The 14334-nt window shown below is 37.1% G+C and overlaps 1 protein-coding gene across 3 annotated transcripts in view; it reads right to left on the reverse strand.

Annotated features, from left to right (window-relative positions):
• HDAC8 (histone deacetylase 8) overlaps positions 1-14334 on the reverse strand; it is a 240213-nt gene that overhangs the window by 183314 nt on the left and 42565 nt on the right. The window lies entirely within an intron of this gene.

Consider the following 14334-nt stretch of genomic DNA (forward strand, 5'->3'; position numbering starts at 1 on the left):
TTTTATGAAGTCCAATTTATCTATTTTTTTCTTTTGTTGTTTGTGAGACCAGCCTTATTTTAAGAATAATCTTTCTTTTAGATTATCTTTGATCAAAAGGGGGTGACTATATAGAGAATCTTTTCATTTCAAAGGAAAACTGCCTCATCTATAGCATGCCATTCCAGATTATCAGAATCTAGTTATTGTCTTTGAGCTATTTTGTACCTTTTTATAAATTGAAGGTTACTGATGAGTATGTAAACTTTGTCTCCTGTGTCAGAGATATAATTGATTCTGCCCCTGTGTAGAAAAACCAGTTTTGGTACCTATTTGGAAATTAGACTGGATCCTATTACCTTGCCCAAATTGTTGATTCTTACCATCTTTTCAATTCTTCCAGTTTTCTTCAATATCTGGCTAATATTCTCCAAGCTAACTTTTCCAAATTTTCTTCCTCCTGCCTGACTTGGAGTCACCAAGAACTAAAACTGACTGCCCAATCCCTATCTGGACCTGGCACTGCCTTACAACCTGCTCTCTTTTCTGGGATCTGAGGCAGCCCTGCAAACTAAAGCTCCCTGACCTGATATTAGCCTGGGGGAACTTCCCACTGCAGCAGACTATGCATGACTGGAATTCCTCTTGAACAAGCTGCTGCCTGGACCACTAAGGAAGTCTGTTCATGTCATATACATCCTTATATGAGAGGTAACCTAGACTATGGGCATTGTTACCAAGAGCACTGACATCCTAGTTTCATGAGTGGTGCTGCACAATAGAAAGATATTCCTTCACTTAAGTCTTAGAATCCACTTGACTAGTTACCTTCACAGTTCAATTCTTGGCTCTTTACTATAACATAACCTTTTCATTAATATTTCTTTTTTTTCAGTTTATTCTTCCCTCTTTTAAGATGCCCGATCTCCAAGACCCTAAAACAACTGATTTTTGCCACTACCTCTCAACAGACGGTTTTATAGAAATAACACCAAGAGGAGTTCCCGTCGTGGCGCAGTGGTTAACAAATCCGACTAGGAACCATGAGGTTGCGGGTTCGATCCCTGCCCTTGCTCAGTGGGTCAAGGTTCTGGCGTTGCCGTGAGCTGTGGTGTAGGTCATAGACGCGGCTCGGATCCTGCGTTGCTGTGGCTCTGGCGTAGGCTGGCAGCTACAGCTCCGATTCGATCCCTAGCCCGGGAACCTACATATGCTGCAGGTGCAGCCCAAGAAATGGCAAAAAGACAAAAAAAGAAAAAAAAAGAAAAAAAAAAAAAGAAATAACACCAAGAGTCCAATAGTCTCTTAAGAGACTATTTCTTAGATGCTTGTTCACCCTGCTCAGGCGGCTTATGATTGCCTCTGAATTATTCGGTGATGAATGATACTTGTCTTAAACAAAAGAGGAAATGATGATGTTGAGGTTTATCTGAGCCTTGTTCTCCCCAGAAAGCAGTGAAGGTTAAGAACCCCCACTCTTACCCTTTTGTTTTTCAGGAAAAGGCCAACTGCAAGGGGCCATCCTACTTTGGCATATTATCCTGAGATAAGACCCATCTCCATCCGTCCTAATGATTTCTCTAAGACTTGCAGATGACTCCCTTATTTACCTGCCTCTGTAAAACCCCAGGCCCTCTTCCTTTTCTTTGATATACTACTCATTAATCAGTGTTCCCCCTATTCCAAGAGCTGAATAAAATCATTGCCTCAAGTGCATTTTGTCTTCACATCATCAACACAAATGTATTCAGAGGATAGACCAGGTTCAACAAATATTTCTGAAAACTTTGAGAAATGTGTCTGCAGCTTTGTGTAAGCATTTTTTTTCTTTACCAGAAATATCTAGCTTCTTATATGCCCTGGTGAAGTGTAAACCACAAGTCAGTCTTTAAGAAAAAGCTAGGCTCAGTCAACTGCGTTTGCTAATATGCATTTGCTGTTTTTTATGTACATGATGCCAGAGATCAGGGATTCTTGGATCACGACATCAAGGCATTTATGTAAAACGTCAAGTGGCTACCTCACCTAGGCAGAGCCAGACAACTGCACTATTGAACAGCTTATTACCGGCAAAGATTTTACAACAGCCATCTCTGTGCCACCCTCCCCACTCCCAGTCCTAGTATCAAAGTCGGCATTACAGATTTTCAGTGTTTTCTTTTTTGTGGCTGCACCCATGGCATATGGAAGTTCCTGGGACAGGGATTGAACCAGAACCACAAAAGCAACCTGAGTCGCTGTCATGACAATGCCAATCCTTAACCCACTGAGCCACATGGGAATTGCTATTATTTAGACCTTCCTAAGACTTGCTCAGATATCTATTTTCTCTTTTAAAAATGAGAAAATGTTTATGTTAGCATAACTCTTATAATTCTTTACCTTCATTATAGCTATTTTAGAACTGGTAGAATGGTTTGGTTTTTCTCTCTTGTTGGTATATAATAAAATAATAGCCAACAATTATTGAGGGCTTATCCTGTGCCAGGAGCTGTATCACGTGCTTTCAGTACGTGAATTCAGTCAATTTCCTCAACAACCCTGTGAGGTAGTTACTATTATTATTTCCTTTTTACAAATGAGGAAACTAAAATACAAGGCAATTAACTTGTCCAATGTCATTCGGTTAGGAAGTGGCTGATCTTGAGTTTGAATTTAGCAGCCTGGTTCCTCAGCCCACAAGCTTAATCACTTTGCTAGACAGTTTTGATATCATTCTATCAACATCTATGGCTTATTCTCTTTCTCATAATTTACTTCTCCTTCCTGTCTATTCTCCTTCACCATTTGGATTTTCAATGTTGGTGAAATTAGTCTGTTTTGTCAGTTTTCTCCTTCCTCTTCACTGGCCTTTCCCAAATTACCACTTCACTACTTTTTCTATTTATCCCCTTTGCCATTGTCTGATTTGGATTTAAGAACTTTTTGGTCAAAAATGAACCACAATAGGTCTTTTTAGGAGCGACTTTTCTCTTGGGCTTTCTCCTAAAATAGCCCACCAAACTTTAATCATTTCAGCTTTCGGGTTATCTGGATTTAGGATAAATCAGTTTTTAAAATTCCCCCCAAAAGGCAAGTAAATGACCCAGGGCCAAATTTGCACAAATTGACTTTGTGGTGGTCCTTTCTTCTATAAACCCAATTTAGCTACTGACCTAGCACTTTCAGATTTAGAATTTATACAGGGATATGTGTGAAAAGGATTAGGTCAAGAAGGCCCTACTTGTTAATAGAAACAAATCCATTAACTGTGTGACAAAACCAAAAATGTTATCCAGGAAATAAAATAAATGTGACAGCAGCATAATTCTACACACTTCTCACTCTCTACACACCATTTGGCATGATAAGCAGTCACTCTGGAAGACAAATGAAGGCTTTGGAGAGTAGAAATAAGGTAATATTTGCCTGAAAATGAATCAAGAAAACTGACTACAAATTCATTATGTTGAAAAGTGCCAGAAAGCCACTTCTAGAATCCACAGACCATATTTCCCTTTGGATAATTATATAGTCAAGGTAAACTAATAGAAAAAGTGCAAAGCAGTTCTATTTACCACCAAGAATCTTAGATAGTTTATGAACAGAACCTAACATTTGTACTACAGAAGAGTCAAAGTGGTGAGTGGGTCCCTGAAAATTGCTGCAAGATTAACTCAGCTAGGGAATAAATTGAATAGATAGGTCACGATGAACTGAATTCACTTGTTGTTTCCTTTGGACATGCAAGGTCTCATTTGTTCTGGATCTAAGCTTTTTTAGCACATTTTTTTTTTTTCCCTCAGATGACACAGGCGGAATTTTCCTTCCCTAAAATATGTTTTTATTCAGTAGAGTATAGATTAGCAAATCAAAGTCTTCACTTGCCTAGTGAATTTTTCTTTCATATACTCTGCTTTTAGGGAAGTAAATGAGAAGAAGCCAAACAAGTTTCTAAAAGCAATTTCCCAGCGTGTACCCCAGGTTCAGCCCAGATTTCATCAATATCTGCTACTTCCAATGATCTTATCCAGTTAGAACCTAGGGTACAGAAACACTGGATAACTCTAAGAGATAGCAGTAAGATTCAATCAGCTCTAGAACACTGCGCTTACTAAGGCAGAAATGTATAGATAATATTTTAAAAGAGGTTAAAGAATATGTATAAAACAATAACAAAAAAGTGCGATGCAACTCTCTCCTGAACTAGAACATTTAATTAACCAGAATATTCCATCCCTGAGCATTCAGGTTAATCAAAAAGATCACTTTTTATTTTAAACTCTCATTTAATGAACTTAAAAACCTCAAGGGTTTAGACATCATTACTGGGTTGAGGAATTAAATGTACTCTCTTCTTCCACAAGAGAAATAACATTTTAGGCACAATTGATGGAAATCATGCCTGCTCAACCTTTTCTAGTTAAATAGAAAAAAACACAAAAGCACTGGCAAAACAGCTGGCCCAGGCTTAATATATATGCATTTGTATTTCTGCACCTGGTCCTGGCACACAAGATGAGTCTCTCATGAGCCAAAGACTTTATGTGCTTGCATCCCCAACCTACGTAATAGACCCCATTAAATTGGCTGGAGTTTATGTTAGGTGTGGATAGGAGGAAATGCCATTGTGTTCAGTGAACTGATCACAACCTCTGTCAAATCAGGAGTGAGAGGAGGGTACTTGCTTTAAAATTGCAGGGAATGCTTTCAGACTTTTTGGCTTCTGCTGATGAAATCTAGGGTAATTTTTTGACACACAAGAAAAACACATGGATGCTCCTCAAACATCCTTTTGGCCACAGGATGAAGCCCCCTACAAAGATTAACTAGGTATTACCGATACTGTTCAAAACTTGGATTAAAAACATTGAGACTGTTGTCATGTTATATCTATAGTAATTATAAATGCCCGAAAGACAGGATAAATTTTTTTTGAGTATTCTTTTTATACCTTTTCTGCAAACAAAGGACTAATTAAATTCTGAAATACTTTTCGCAATTATTATATACATAAATCTGCTCAATATCTTTCACTTGTAGATTTTGACTTCCTAGTGAAATGGTAATTATTTCTGGTTCATACAAAGGGAACTTTCATGATTTACCTTTTATATTTAATAGGAGGTGCAATGCCCAAGGCAGGAATTAAAAGGCCTTTCTGACACTCATAGGCCTGGCTGAACAAGGCCTGGGATTTTTGTGGCCACCCCTAGAGAATGAGCCCTGAAATATAACATCACTGCTGGGTCGCAATAGTCCCGGGGCCTTCCTCTGATGCCTCAGTCGCAGACAGTCTGCCTAAGAGGGGACACTGTATGCAGTCAACCTGCAGGTGGGTGCTGGGGACGCATTCTGTGCTCTCTGTACTAGGGGTTGTAGACAATGCAAGATATCCTGGACCCTGCCCTTGAGGAGCTTATGAATGTGTTGAAATAAGTTATAAGAAGAGACTAATATGCACTTAAAAAATACCTAACATGTGCATGAGACTATGCTTGTCTCAACTTCCAAACATCCAGCCCTAACCTGGAAACTTTCTTCTAAGAGGTTCAGAGGACTTATGAGCTCATTTGCTCTCATTTGTTCCATGGGAAGTTGAGGGGAAAAAAATGGCTATTCCTCTTTCATAGTTGAGAAACAAAAATGATTTATGTCTCAGGGTACTTAAGGAATTGGCTGCATGTTCCAGAGCCTCTAGCAGTGCTATATTCCTCCCACAGTGCCCTCCTCTGTTGCACATTTTACACTGTTCATTATAACGTACTAAAAGCATGATTCTAATGACATCACTATCCTGCTTAAGCCCCTCAATGGCTCCCCATGCCTCTGGGGAAAAAAGATCCTTTCTTTAGCATAGGACACAAGGCCCTTCATAATTTTGTCCCTGCCTGTTTCTCAGGCCTAATCTCACCACCCACCTCAAGTACCCACCACTTAACTGCATCAGACTTCTCTCCCTATCTCAAATATAACGTATTTTGCAAGTCTCTGGGGGTTTTGCATATATGTTGTCTTGGACATAGAACGACTTCCATCTCCTCTGCCTGACGACCTCCTACCCATCTTTTAAGAGCTAGCTGCGTTATCATGCTAAGTGAAGTCAGCCATACAATGAGACACCAACATCAAATGCTTTCACTGACATGTGGCATCTGAAAAAAGGACAGACTGAACTTCTTTGCAGAATAGATGCTGACTCACAGACATTGAAAAACTTATGGTCTCTGGAGGAGACAGTTTGGGGAGTGGGGGGATATGCTTGGGCTGTGGGATGGAAATCCTGTGAAATCAGATTGTTATGATCATTATACAACTACAGAGGTGATAAATTCATCTGAGTAATAAAAAAATTAAAAAAAAAAAAGAGCTAGCCGCGAATTTGTTCCTGAAGTTCCACCTTCCTTCCTCAGGTAGAGAAAGTTAATTCCTTTTTTGTGCTCCAGCAGTTTATTCAAACCTCTACCATGGTACTTGGCAAACTACCTCACAATGATTACTCTCTGTACCTGTCTCCTCCACTACATTATAAACTCTTTGCAAGCAAGGACTGTGCCTCATTCATCTTTATACTGTCAGTACCTAGCATAGTACTTGGCGCATGATAGGCTCTGAATTTTTTTTTATTTTAAAGAATTTATAGGAATGGTAAAATGTCTAAAAAAATGAAGAAAATAATTCCTATTATTTACTTTGAATAAAAAGAAAAAGAACCTTCAGATTATACATTTACAAATTCAAATGTGATAAGAGAAAAACAAGGGAAGAGAGCACTAAAAAATTGGCCAGTACCCAAATCAGGAAATTTCAAGAGGCAATGACTCATTGCCCAACCTCTACCCTAGAATGTACAAACAAATGGAGAAATAAAGCATGGGTTTTCAAAAAGGCTGATCCTGAATCTAGAGACATGTCATTAGCTTTTTTTTTTAAACGTGTGATAGAATAGGGAGCTTTGCATTAAATATGTCCCCAAATAAAGTTAGATGTGGCAGTGTTGTTTGGTAGATAGGCTTAAAATTGAAATGGCTTGAATTAATTGACAAAGTGGGTGGATATCACTAGGGTGAAATTTAATATTGAAGGTAACTCACTGATGTGAAACAAATAAAAAGGGTGGAAGATATGCTCGAAGGTCATATTTGAAGTAGTTCTGAGTACTGCAGCCGGGAGACTGAATCTAGGAAATAAATAGCTTCTTCAACTCATGGCTACTGCCCCAAACCAATGGTCAGGCTTTAAATGTAGGAAGGATCATTTGGGGTACATTTGTCTTTGCAGTGATAAGCACATGCATAAATGGTGATTGCTGTCAGCAGTGTCATCTCTAAATATTGAAGACCGAGATGTGGAAACAACATGAAGAAATATCAAGACTGTGAATTCCTAGTCAGTGAGCATGTTTGGGCAGAGGTTGGATCAGTAGTTTTTAAGCTTTTCTTAAGCAGCAGAATGTTTATTTTTCAAATGAAATTTTAAGTGGAATCACAACATATAAAAAAACAAACAAAACCAGCACTGCTTTGGTTACAGTGTGAGTAGGGGGTTGACACAGCAGTCCAGACGCTATATATTTAGCAACCCCTTTATTTCCTATGGTTGCTACTGAACCACCCCTAAGGAATTCCTGGGATAAATGCCATGGAAAAGGTTTCTCTATGGAGAGAGAGGTTAGAATAGATGACCTCTACTTCTTTCTGAATCTGAAAGCCCATAATATGATAATCCTCTTTCTAATATTCAAGATCAATAAGGAAATCAGGATTTTATTCCACTTACAAAAAAAGTCCAGTAGAGGGCAACACAAATAACTATGGGTTTGAAGGAATATTTTTCCCCCCAAACTATATATTTTCTAATTTTATTTTTTTCACTAAGACAGTTTTTTATAGCACTTTGAGATTCACAGGAAAATGGAGGGAAAGGTACAAAGATTTCCCCTATGTTCCTTGCCCCACACATGCGTAGCCACACCTCTATCAATATCCCCCACCAGAGCAGTGCTTTTGCTACAACTTGTGAACCTACACAGACATATCATAATTACCCAAAGTCCATAGTTTACATTAAGGTTTATATGCCTGATGTTGTGTATTCTGTGTATTTGGACAATGTACAATATATGCATCCATCATTATAGTATTATACAGAATATTTTCATTGCTCTAAAAATCTTGAGGAATAACTTTTTTTTTTTTTTTTTTTTTTGGCGGCACCCATGGCATGCAGAAGTTCCAAGGCCAGGGATCAAACCTTCACCACAGCAATGACAACATTGGATTCTTAACCCACTAGGCCACCAGGGAACTAACTCCCTCGAGGAATAATCGTAATAAGGGATTACTTATTGGGCACAGGTAGCAAAAGAGGCTTCTCCTTTCCTTCCTTCCTCAACACACACATCTGTATTGAGCACTCACTCTGTTCTATACTCTAGGAATAACAATGAACAGATAATAAAGGTAAGAGCTTATTCTTAAGGATCTCACAGTGTGTGGGGTGAGGAGAGTGGAAGCAGATGGAAAGACACCAAAACAAACAAGCAAGAAAACAACATATGTGGCAAGCACTATCACAAAAATAACACACAGTAATGCGATTAAGAGTAATGGGGCATAGGTGGGGGCTTTTCCATATAGGTTGGTCAGGGAAGCCTCTCTGAGTAGGTGATGTTTAAACAGAGACATGAAAAGTGAAAAGAAACTCACCTATTCTGAGATGGAGAAGTCTTCCAGGCAGAAAGAACAGCATTGCAAAAGCTCTGAGGCAGAAAAGAACTTTCTTGGTCTATATGAGAAGCAGAAAGGCCAGTGTGGCTGGCCTTTCTGCTTGTACCACCCTTACTGAAGGCGGGTGGTACAAGCTGAGTTCTGATGCAACCAAATCACGGGAGCCATCAAGAGGAGTTTGGACTTTATTCTCAATGAGATGGGAAGCCATTGGAGGGTTTGGAGCAGAGGAGGTGTAGCATGTGATTTGAATTCTTCTACGAAGAGAGACTGTAGAAATGATTATTAGCACAAGGCAGAATGGACTAAAAGGCATCAGGTGAAATGTGGTAAGACAGAGGAAATTTAGGGGAATTTTTGCCAAGAAAGATTGAAACGTTTTATTTAATGGTATGAGGTGAATTTCCTGGTAAGATTTAGCAAAGAAAGATGACTTCTTTAGCCTTCTTAGAGCTGGCAGCTTTGACAATTCACTCCTGGTGTCACAGTCACTGGGGGAGCTGAGGCTCATATTTAAGTCTCCTGACTCTTAATGTTCTTTCCACTAAATTAATTGCTTCTAATTGCTTACAGCAAAGCAGAGGAAGAAGGCAAAAGGCAGAAATACAGCACTTCCTTCTCTAAGGGCTCTTGAAAATTCAAGTTTTTCTCTGTAAGAACCCACCTGAGCACTTACGTATTGGTTTGCCATGGTAAACCACCTTAGTCAGTTTCCTTCTAGCATCTGAACCTCAAATCCCACCCTTAAATTAGCCTGACCACTCGAATATTTATTCTGTTCCCAAAGCGATGATGGCCAAGTGCTGTTGGAACAAACCATGTAAACTGAAGGTGTATACCATTACACATTTATGGCATTTATGGTTCCCACTCACAGGTGAGCCTTCAAGGCTGCTCAGTCATCAGTGACTTCTAATTGTCTCTCTATCACTCCTTTGTAATGGATACCACAAACTCACTTAGTCCCAAGAAGCCCTGCTCAAAAGGCCATCACATTCACAATAAAATCCAAAGTCCCATCATGATCCACAAGGCCTCCCTGTCAATTTCACTGTCCTCTCCTGACATTGTTCCCATTACTCTTTTGATTCCAGCCACATGACCTTCATGCTGTTCCTAGGAAACAGAAAATAGAAAATGGTGTGCATGTCTGCAGTTATGTGGTTTGCTTTTAAGGAACTGCCAAACTTTTCCAAAGTGGCTGCACCACTTTACATTCCCACCAGCAATGTATGAGGGTTCTAATTTCTACCTGTCCTCATCTACATTTGTTATTCTATATCCTGATTTTAGCCATCCTCATGGGTGTGATGTCATATCTCATTGTGCATTTTGGTTTGCATTTCTCTAATGAGCAATGATGTCCAACATTTTCTTATGTGTTTATTTTGGGCCATTTGTATATCCCCTTTAGAGAAAACATATTCAAATCCTTGGCCCATATTTTGGTTATTTTGAATTTGGTTATTTGTCTTTTTATTACTGAGGTGTAAGAGTTATTTACAAATGTAAATGTAAACCTCTGATCAGATATATAATTTGCAAATGTTTTCTCCCATTCTATTGGTTGTCTTTTCACTTTCTTGATGGTGTTCTTTGAAGCCCCAGATAATTTAATTTTGATTAAGTAAAATTTATTTATTTTTTTCTTTTGTTGCTTGTGCTTTTGGTAATATATCTAAGAAGATTTTGCCTAACCCAAGGTTATAAAGATATACTCCTATGCTTTCTTATAAGAGTTTTATAACTTTAGTTTTTACATTTAGGTCTATAATCCATTTTGAGTTAATTTTTATGTAGAATATGAAGCAGAGGTCCAAATTCATTCTTCTGCATGTGAATCCAGCTGTCCTAGCACCATTTGTTGAAAAAACTGTTCTTTTCCCCCTTTTGAATTGTCTTAGTATCTTTGTCAAAAATCAATTGACCATAAATGTGAGGGTTTCTTTCTGGACTCTCAATTCTATTCCACTGATCTATAGGTCTATCCTTAAGCCAGTACCACACTGTCTTGATTACAGTGTTAGTCCTCCAATTTTGTTCTTTTTTGGGTTCCTTGAATTTCCACAAGAATTTTAGGATCAGCTTGACAATTTCTACAAAAAGTCATATTGGATTTTGGCAGAGACTGTGCTGAATCTCTAGATCAACTTGGGAGTACTGTCATCTTAACACTATTAAGTTTTCTGACCATTGAACATGAGATCTCACTACACATTCTTTTTTTTCTTTTTAATGATTTTTATTTTTTCCCTTATAGTTGGTTTACAGTTTTCTGTCAATTTCTACTGTACAGCAAAGTGACCCAGGGGTGTGTGTGTGTGTGTGTGTGTGTGTGTGTGTATACACACATTCTTTTTCTCACATTATTCTCCATCATGTTCCATCGTAAGTGACTAGATATAGTTCCCTGTCACTACACATTATTTATATGATTCACAGTTATAAGGAACTAATGTATAACAAACAATTTTTATATATGAGATCAAATGAATGTTTCCAACTTTATCAAGTTATAATTTAGATACCATAAAATTCATCTATATTAAGTATACAATGGATTTTTAATAAATCTATTGAATTGGGCAACCATCACCATAATCCAGTTTTAGAATATATTCATCCCCCAATAAGCCTCCTCATGCCTATTTACAGTTAACCCCTGTTTCTACCACCAGACCCAGTGAACCACTAAGCTACTTTCTGTCTCTATAGATTTGTCTTTCTGGACATTTCACACAAATTGAATCATACAACATGTGGTCTTTTCTATCTGGTTTCTTTTACTTAGCACAATGTTTTCTTTCTTAAATTAGTAGTTTTTTTTAAAGAATATTTTAGTTTTACAGAAAATTAGGGCAGATAGAAATTGCATAAGTTTCCCATATTAACATCTTGAATTAGCATGGTACATTTGTTGTAATACTGATAGATTACCATTAACTAAAATGCATAGCTTACATTAGGGTTCACTCTTCATCTTGTACAGTTATATGAGTTTTGAGAAATGTATGATGTCATGTATCCACCATTATAGAAGCACTTCATAGTTTCACTGCCCTAAAAATCTCCTGTGTTCCACTTAGTTATTCCTCCTCTCCCCTCCAAGTCCATGGCAATCACCCCTTTTTTTTTTTTTACTGCCTCTATAGTCTTGCCTCTTACAGAGTATCATATAGTTAGAATCACACAGTTATGTAGTCTTTTCAGATTGACTTCTTTCACTTGGCAATATGCATTTAAATTTTCTCCATGTCTTTTCATGGCTTGCTAGGTCATTTTTAAAAATCAGCTTTACTAAAGTATAATTGACATAAAATTTCAAGATATTTAAAGTGTACATCATGGTGATTTGATATACATATACATTGTGAAAGGATTGCTCTCACCTAATTAATTAAAACATCTATCACCTAACATATTTATCCTTTTTTGGTGAGAATATTTAAGTTCTACTCTCTTAATTTCAATTATACAATACAGGTTAGTTCATTTTAAAATTGCTGATAATATTTCATTGTATGGATATAACACAGTTTGCTTAATCATTTACCTATTGATAGACCTGTTAGTTATTTCTAGATTTTGAAAATTACGAATAAAGCTGCTATAAATATTTGTATACAGGTTTTTGTATGGACGTTAAGTTTTCAACTCAGCCGGGTGTTTGTGAGAATGATTGCTGACCACGTTTTTGAGGTTCATTCACATTGAAGCATGTATCAGTATTTCATTCCTTTTTAAAATCCTTAAATAGCATTCTGTTATACAGATATATCACATTTTGTTTATCCAGGCACTAGTTGATTGACATTTGGGTTGTCTCACTTTTTTATTAATATTAATAACCAAACTGAAAAGAACAGAATAGAGCTGCTATGAACATTTGTGTAAGTCTTTGTGTAGATATTTGTTTTCATTTCTGAGGGGAGAGGAATAGCTGGGATGTATGATAAATTTATGTTTAAGTTCTTAAGAAAGTGTTAAAATGTTCTCCAAAGTGTTTGCATTGCTCTATATTCCCACCAGCAGTATATGAGAGTTCATGTTTCTCAGCATTTACTATCTGTTTTTTTTTGTTACAGCCATCCTCATGAGTGTGTAGTAGTATCTCATTGTGGTTCTAATTTGCATTTCCCTAATGATTAATGATACCGAGCACTTTTTCTGTGTTTATTAACTGCTCAAACATATATATTTTGGTGAAATGCCTATTCAAATCTTTTGCCCATTTTAAAATTGGGTTGCCTATCTTATTATTATTGAATTGTAAGAGTTCTTTATATATTATGGATATGAGACCTTTATCAGATATGTAATTTGCAAATATTTTTCCCAGCCTATGACTTATCTTTCCATTTTCATAATGGTGTCTTTTGAAGTACAATTTTTTTAATTTTGAAGAAGTCCAGTTTATCAACTTTCTGTTTTATAGATCATGCTTTTGTTGTTATATCTAAGAAATTCTTCCCTTAGCAAAGTCTTAAAGATTTTCTTCTATAAGTTTTAGTTTTAGCTCTTATATTTAAATCTCATCCATTTTAAGATAACTTTTGTGTATGGTATGAGGTAAGGGTCTAATGTCATCTTTTTTTAAATTAAAGTATAGTTCATTTACAGTATTATGCCATAGTGACCCAGTCATACATATACATACATTCTTTTTCTCATATTATCTTCCATTATGGTCTATCCCAAGAGATTGGATATAATTTCCTGTGCTGTACAGTAGGACCTCATTGCTTATCCATTTTAAATGTAATAGCTTGCATCTAGCAACCCCAAATCTGCAGATCCAATTGTCCCAGCACCACTTGTTCAATTTCACTATATATTTTCAAAGGCTTTAAAAAGAAGTGTTTTTCTAACTTTCAAACTACAGAAATTTCAAACCCACAGAGCAGTTGAAGGAACAGTACAAGTAGTCACATATCTTTCACCCAGATTCACAAGTTGCTATTAATTTCCACACTGCTCTTTTTCCAAACACAAGCATGCATGCATGCACACACATGCACACACACACGACACACACACTCTCTCTCTCTTACTTTTTGCTGAACCTTTTAAAAGCAAGACAGAAATATGAGGGTACTTGACTCCTAAACACTTCAGTATGCATCTCCTAAGAAAGTCTTCCACATTATCACACCTAAGAAAAATCAACATTAATTCAATAATTTCATCTAACATATATTCTATATTCAAATTAACCAAATTATTCCAAAATCATCTTCCAGAGCTGTTTGTGATCCACTCCCCTTCTCTGCTTCAGATCCATTCAAGGTTGACACACTGCATTTGATTGTTAGAGCTCACAGTTCTCTTTTAATCTAGAACAATTCTTCTACCTTCTTTTGTTTTTCATGATAATGGCTTTTTGAAGAGACCTGGCCAGTTGACTTACAGAACATCCCACATTCTGGGTTGTCTAATTGTTTCTTCATATTTAGATTCAGGTTAAACATTTTTGGCAAGAATATCTCATAAATGGTGCTCTGTACTTATTACATCACATCAGGAGGCACAATGTCAGGTTGTCCTGGTATTGACAATGCTGGGTTTAATCACTTGTTTAACCTAGTGACTGTCAGATTTTCCCATTGTAAATGTACATTTCCCCCTTTGTAATTAGAAAGGAATCTGT

This window comes from Sus scrofa, chromosome X, assembly GCF_054392235.1.
Source record: "Sus scrofa isolate SSC_HxYL_T2T_F1_AM1 chromosome X, Sscrofa_HxYL_maternal_Yorkshire_Landrace_v2.0, whole genome shotgun sequence".
In the NCBI taxonomy this organism is placed as follows: Eukaryota; Metazoa; Chordata; class Mammalia; order Artiodactyla; family Suidae; genus Sus; species Sus scrofa.